Source organism: Helianthus annuus, chromosome 1 (genome assembly GCF_002127325.2).
Source record: "Helianthus annuus cultivar XRQ/B chromosome 1, HanXRQr2.0-SUNRISE, whole genome shotgun sequence".
Taxonomy (NCBI): Eukaryota; Viridiplantae; Streptophyta; class Magnoliopsida; order Asterales; family Asteraceae; genus Helianthus; species Helianthus annuus.
Genome location: NC_035433.2, coordinates 10,006,190 through 10,012,936, shown reverse-complemented (window position 1 = coordinate 10,012,936; position 6,747 = coordinate 10,006,190).

Sequence of the window (6,747 nt, the reverse complement as noted above, 5' to 3'; positions counted from 1 at the left end):
CTCCTCACGTGGCATGCATGAGGAAGTTTCAAAATTAATTAGTGAAAAAGTTATTGTTGATGATAAGTATGAGGCGGTTGAAAATACAAGTGGACAACAACGTATTAACTCACGTGGTGAGATTGGTTGTAGCATGCCTTTGTTTGCTTTGGATAAACTATCAAATGTCATTGAAGTAAAAAATGGAGGTAGTCGACATGGGTTATCTAACAATGCGACTCGGCCCTTGCCTAAGCCCAATGGGGTCAAGTCGACAGTGAAAAGGATATGGTTCGGTGTTCCATTCGACCCAGGTGGTACAGGTTCAAAGTCTGGCGAGATGGTTTATGAAGTTGGACTGTTAAGGCAGGTCGTGATGATAATAAGGAATCGAGTTGATGTTCCTTTTGATCCAGGTGGCTTTGATTCGAAGACAAAACTCGAGGACGAGTTTTTTTCGAATACGGGGAGTATGATGCAGGGTTACCCATGAGATTAAATTGGGGATTATTTTTATTATCTATTATTTTTATTTCTTATTTTTGTAACACCCCGAAAGTGGGTTTGGTGATCAAACCACATTAGCACTAAGAGACGGGTAAAATACCGTTAGTGGTAAAACTTACCCGGTAAATATTAGGATTTAAATAATTAATCCTAATATTAAATAAGAAGTGAATAAAAGCTTTTAAGGAATAAGATGGATAAAGGCCCGAGTTAACGGGACCTAAAATAAACTTAGTCATAAATATTCCCGAACCCGCTAAGTTAACTAGGAATATTAAACCTAGTTAATAAGTGGGAATATTATTGAAAATAATTAGGTTGTGACCTAATTAATAACTAACCAAAACACGAGGGACCAAAGCCGGGTAACTTGAAAATGGAATTATAAACTTAAAAATAAAACATAACACACACACACAAGAGTGTGCGTGTGTGCGTGAGATGAAGCAGGAGACAAGCTCCATGGGAGCTAACCCTAGAATCAACAAATTCACCAAATTGAAGCTCGAATCAAGATCCAAATCAATGCATGAACGTGTAGAAACGATCACCAAGTCAAGGGGATCGTGAGGTATGTTGAATTTCTAACATTCGTGAAGTTGTAAAAATTTGATAATCATCCTAATCGCGAATTAGGCATGAATTAGAGAAGCTATGGCTAGATTAGTGATGAATACTTGCTTAGGAACGAAACCCTAAGTGAAAATCATACATATGATGCTATGACTTGAATGATTTGGTGATTACCTACATGTGTGTTAAATGGGTTTATTGACAATATGAAGAACACTTGAATTAGAGTGTTAATTTGATGAATATTGATTGTTTTGAAATAAGTTCTTGATATAGTCCATGAACACTAGACATAGAGGTTTGATTTTTGATGTAAATCTTGGTAAAGATAACTAGTTATGGACTAGTTAGTAAATATGTAAAATCATGCACATTAGGTGTTTATTAAAATGCCTAAATGAGAATTAAGTGTTGATAATGTGCCTAATTGAGTCTTGTGAACTTGATAGTGCAATCATAAGTGTTAATTGGTGAATTGACTTTTGAATAGTCAAACCGACCATTAATAAGATCGAATGATAATTGTGATAGAAAATATGTAAGATGGAATAGTCATAATTAATGATGACTAATATAACCGTCTTACGAATTATGATGATAGTTTGACGCTTGACAAGCTAGGTGGAGGCTTGGAAAGGAAGCGGGTCAAACGAAGCAAGAATGGCGGAAAAGCATAATTCGGATGCAAGGTAAGTATGACTTACACTAGTCTTAAATTGTGGAATGATTTCTTATCATATAAATTATGAATGAGGTGTCTAAACAATTGAAATATGATGTTCCGTCGTGTAATCGAACGGAACAAGAAAATCAAGATAAATGGTCAATTCGGCCAAACGGGTCAAAAGGTGTGGATAACACCTTTTGACTGTATAGACTAATGATTCTTTTGTCGAGGCATATGCTTACAGGAATAGATATCCAATGGATATTCGCACCGTTCTTAATTAGCGAATATAAAGCAAGGTATTAAGATCGGGTCTATTTGTTGACCCGAGTCAGGTACGCTTATTTATGATGTAAGTAAAAATACTAATTTGGTCGAATAATTGGTGATAGCCCTTCATTGTAAAAGAAGGACCAAAATCGACCAAAATGCCCTTGTAGGCTAAATTGAACAAACAACCTTTAAAGATTGTTTGGAAACGAGTTTTTGCGATAAGATAAATACTTAGAATAAGTATAGAAGTTGAAGGAGCTATTGTTTTTAGTCAAACGGCACTATTGAGTTTTGCCGTAAAATATTGATTTTAGAGGTAAAATTTGGGTTATATAAGATCACCATAATAAACTCACCTTAATTGTAGTCGAGGTGGGGTATTATAGGGTAAGAAATGTGGTGATGGAATACTAGAAGAAATCGAAAGCGTTTTTAGGCTGGAAAATGCTTAAATACCCTTAACGGGTCAAAATAAACATCCGAGTAAAAATGGGTTTAATTTGAGTAATTAAACCGACGATTAAAATCTAATATGATAGGCAACATTAAGTCGAAGAAATGTATGTGATATAAGGGCCAAATAAACATGTTTAATGGTGAAATCACATACGGGTCAAAATTGGCAAAAAGGGGAAATAAGCCGAAGACTTAGAAGTCTTAAAATTTGTTAAGTCGAATGTCGGATTTTAACCTCATAAGATGGAGGACTAAATTACGGACGCGTGGGAAAAGGAATCGGGTAAAACGGATCAATAACGAAGAAGTTATGGCCGTTTCCGTAAAAATTGGCATAGCTGAACTAAGCTGCAGACCTGCTGATGCAGGGGCCACCGTAAATTACGGTGTCCACCGTAATTTACGGTGGAGATGAAAAATGCTACGGTGGATCCCTCCTGGTTTACGGTAGGGGCCTGTACTACCAGTGGCCACCGTAAATTACGGTGCCACCGTAATTTACGGTGGAGGTCAGGTTGAAAACTTTGTTTTTGTTATCAATTGTTTCTCGAACTCGTTTAGACGCGTTTTATGTCCTGTATGACTAAAGCATTTCATGTTTATGAAATGTAGGTACATTTTGGATGCCGGAAGACGATCAAGCATCATCGAAGAACCGAACACTATAAAGATTCACGCTTCCGCACATTGTAAATCGATATTTTTAAACGACGAATTTTGTCACATTAGGCGGTGTACTTGGAAATTGTGAAAGTATTAATTAACTCGAATTTTTCTAAGGTTACTTAACACTAAATACATGTCTGTTTTCGTAATTTATACGAAAACCTTTAATATAATAACTAGAGTGTTACAAGTTGGTAATCAGAGCTCATGGTTAAAGAGTAAGGTGTGTTCGGTTCGAGGCTTGATCGCAAATCCGGTAAGTGTATGTATGTTAATTGTTAGCGTATTAAAGTGTTGTAAACGACACATAGGGTTATCGTGAAATACACGTTACCCCAAATTAAATGATAGATATGGTTAACAACATTTCGTGCGTTGACACATATAGTACAAAAGCCTTGTAATATGATACGAGCATTTAGTAAAGTTGACATTACTAACTTTGTGAATGTCTTGACTGAAGGACACTTACATTTAAAGATGGCAAAGGTTAAACGAATGCAAGATGTGATAGAGGAACAGTCCGAGGCATGACAAGAGGAACATGCCCATCAAGGACTAAATCGCGTAACGACCGCGAACAAGGCTAAGGGCAAGGGAAGCCCGTTAGGGCAAGCATTATCAGGTGCACGTTTTAAATCATTGCATAAATAGTAATATGCAACAGATATGTAGAGATTGAAAGTTGCATATGTAGATTGAAAACTTGGAAAGACCTGAATAGAAAACCTATCCGGGATATTGTTTCCAAGAAAAACAGATAGAGGAATTACTTACATAGGGCGTGATGTGAAAACTGTAAAAAGGTCATGCGTGTCATGTGTTAATCGCTTACTCTGGCCAAGTAAGTAGCGGCATATGATACCATGAACTTCTTATGGCGGACACGTTTACATCCGATGTAGTAAGGGCAGGGTGAATGGGACTAATTAAAAAGTACCCAAATGAATCAGATAAGCAAAATATTTGATAATAATGTAAACGCACAACCAAGTGACGGGAGCGTAGTACATAAGGATAATGAGCCCGGGTGAAGGGACAAACAAGCATGTAAAATGATCTAGACGAGTATTGGGAGGGAGTGTACTTACACTCGAACCCAGAAAACATCAAGCATGTAAAATGATCTAGACAAGTATTGGGAGGGAGTGTACTTACACTCGAACCCAGAAAACATCAAGCATGTAAAATGATTTAGACGAGTATTGGGAGGAAGTGTACTTACACTCGAACCCATAAAACATCAAGCATGTAAAATGATTTAGACAAGTATTGGGAGGGAGTGTACTTACACTCGAACCCAGAAAACATCAAGCATGTAAAATGATTTAGACGAGTATTGGGAGGGAGTGTACTTACACTCGAACCCAGAAAACATCAAGCATGTAAAATGATTTAGACAAGTATTGGGAGGAAGTGTACTTACACTCGAACCCAGAAAACATCAAGCATGTAAAACGATTTAGACAAATATTGGGAGGGAGTGATACTTACACTCGAACCCGGAGAATGTAAACATGTAAGATGAGTTAGATATGCATTGGGAGGGGGTGTACTTACACTCGAACCCGGAAAATGCAAATATGTTCCTTAACGGGTCATTTTTGTAAAACGTTGAACTTAAAGATAAAGTTAGAATATAAAAACCGAAGCGAGGTTTTAATGCATACCGGGAGGGTTGCAATAATAATAATTTCGGTAAAACACCCGGTGGATGGGTAAGAATTAAACACATGCGTAAACCAAGAGACGTGAACGCGGGCTGAAAGATCAAAGTAACGTGGATTACGAGTTATGACTATAAAATCTCGTATATAGAAATTGTGAGTAAATATGTTCAACTATTCGAAGTCGAATGGGTCGAATAAAGAATAAAGTTGATTGTTTATAAGTGATGGATTTCGCATTAATAGGTCAAACAAGTTGAATACAATATAACGCCGAATGGCACAAATGAGCACTAGCCAGATAAAGGTAGTGTTAAATGCAAGAGAATAATGAGCCCAGCAATGGGACATAATCAAACACGAATGTATGTAAACTGGATAATGGTGAGCATAAGATAAACCGACGCATAAATGACGTGAGAAATCATAAAGTCGGAAAATGTGCCCGAAAAGAAACGAATGTAGCCTTAGACTACGGTCAAGGTCAAAGATAATATCAAAACGATAATAAAGGATGTTAAGCAAAAACATGGTGCCTTAACGCCGTATGCGTATATAAATGTATACACATTCGAAGGAAGACTCGAATAAAAGATGATCTACGGGACCATCATAACCTACGAGGTATTAATTAGAGCAAAAGGTCTACGGGGCCAAAACGACCCACGGGTCATGATTGGAAAGAAGTTATAAGGACTTCGCCTTAAAGAGGTGAATGTCTAATAAAAAATATATATATATATAGCCCATAAGGCTAAGTGATAAACCTACGGGTTAGATGGAATAAAGCAAGGAAATCAGTTAAGAATCCCCGCATAAAAACTAAGACTGTAAAGGATTAAATTACGGACTGTCAATATCCCGGTATGGATGATTGACACAAGATAAAGAAAAGATCCTAAAACTAAAACTTCGGTTTTAGTAAGAAATAATGTTCTTACAAACATAAATTCTGATAGGAATTTAAATAGTAAGCATGAAAGATACAAGTCTTGACACTGATAGACGCAAGATGATATATTCGAAAGGTGATATTCTCAAAAATGGAAGGTTGATATAAATTAAACATGATGTAACACAATCACGGTCATGAAATGTAATGTGAAGTAGAATCACATCATAACCAAGCAAGCGGTAAAAAGTAACTGGACTAATAAGTCTAGTTAGCGAGACCGGTTAAGGTCATTTAAGTAATTTGGTTGCTTGTAAGCGGTAGATTCGGTATAACTGAACCGAATAAATGAATTTTGAAAACAGAAGAAATTGTCGCTAAGAGTGAAAGATTTCACTAAAGACCTTTAAACGGGTCAATGTAACGGATTCACCAAGAGTTCGATAATAGATAAAAGCGATGGAAATCGCTAAGTTAACTAAACTAGTGAAAATAACGGAATTACGTTATTTCAAGCCACATTATGTCGTATGAGGTACGTAGAGGTTCTGATACCATAATTTTTCTGGTAATACTAACACTTGGTTAAAGTATGAGTAATGCTTAAGAGATTACTCAAGTCAAACGCATTGAGTTTAGAACTCAATGAACTATGTAAGTCAGGTTTCGAGGACGAAACCTCTTTAAGGGGGGTAGACTTGTAACACCCCGAAAGTGGGTTTGGTGATCAAACCACATTAGCACTAAGAGACGGGTAAAATACCGTTAGTGGTAAAACTTACCCGGTAAATATTAGGATTTAAATAATTAATCCTAATATTAAATAAGAAGTGAATAAAAGCTTTTAAGGAATAAGATGGATAAAGGCCCGAGTTAACGGGACCTAAAATAAACTTAGTCATAAATATTCCCGAACCCGCTAAGTTAACTAGGAATATTAAACCTAGTTAATAAGTGGGAATATTATTGAAAATAATTAGGTTGTGACCTAATTAATAACTAACCAAAACACGAGGGACCAAAGCCGGGTAACTTGAAAATGGAATTATAAACTTAAAAATAAAACA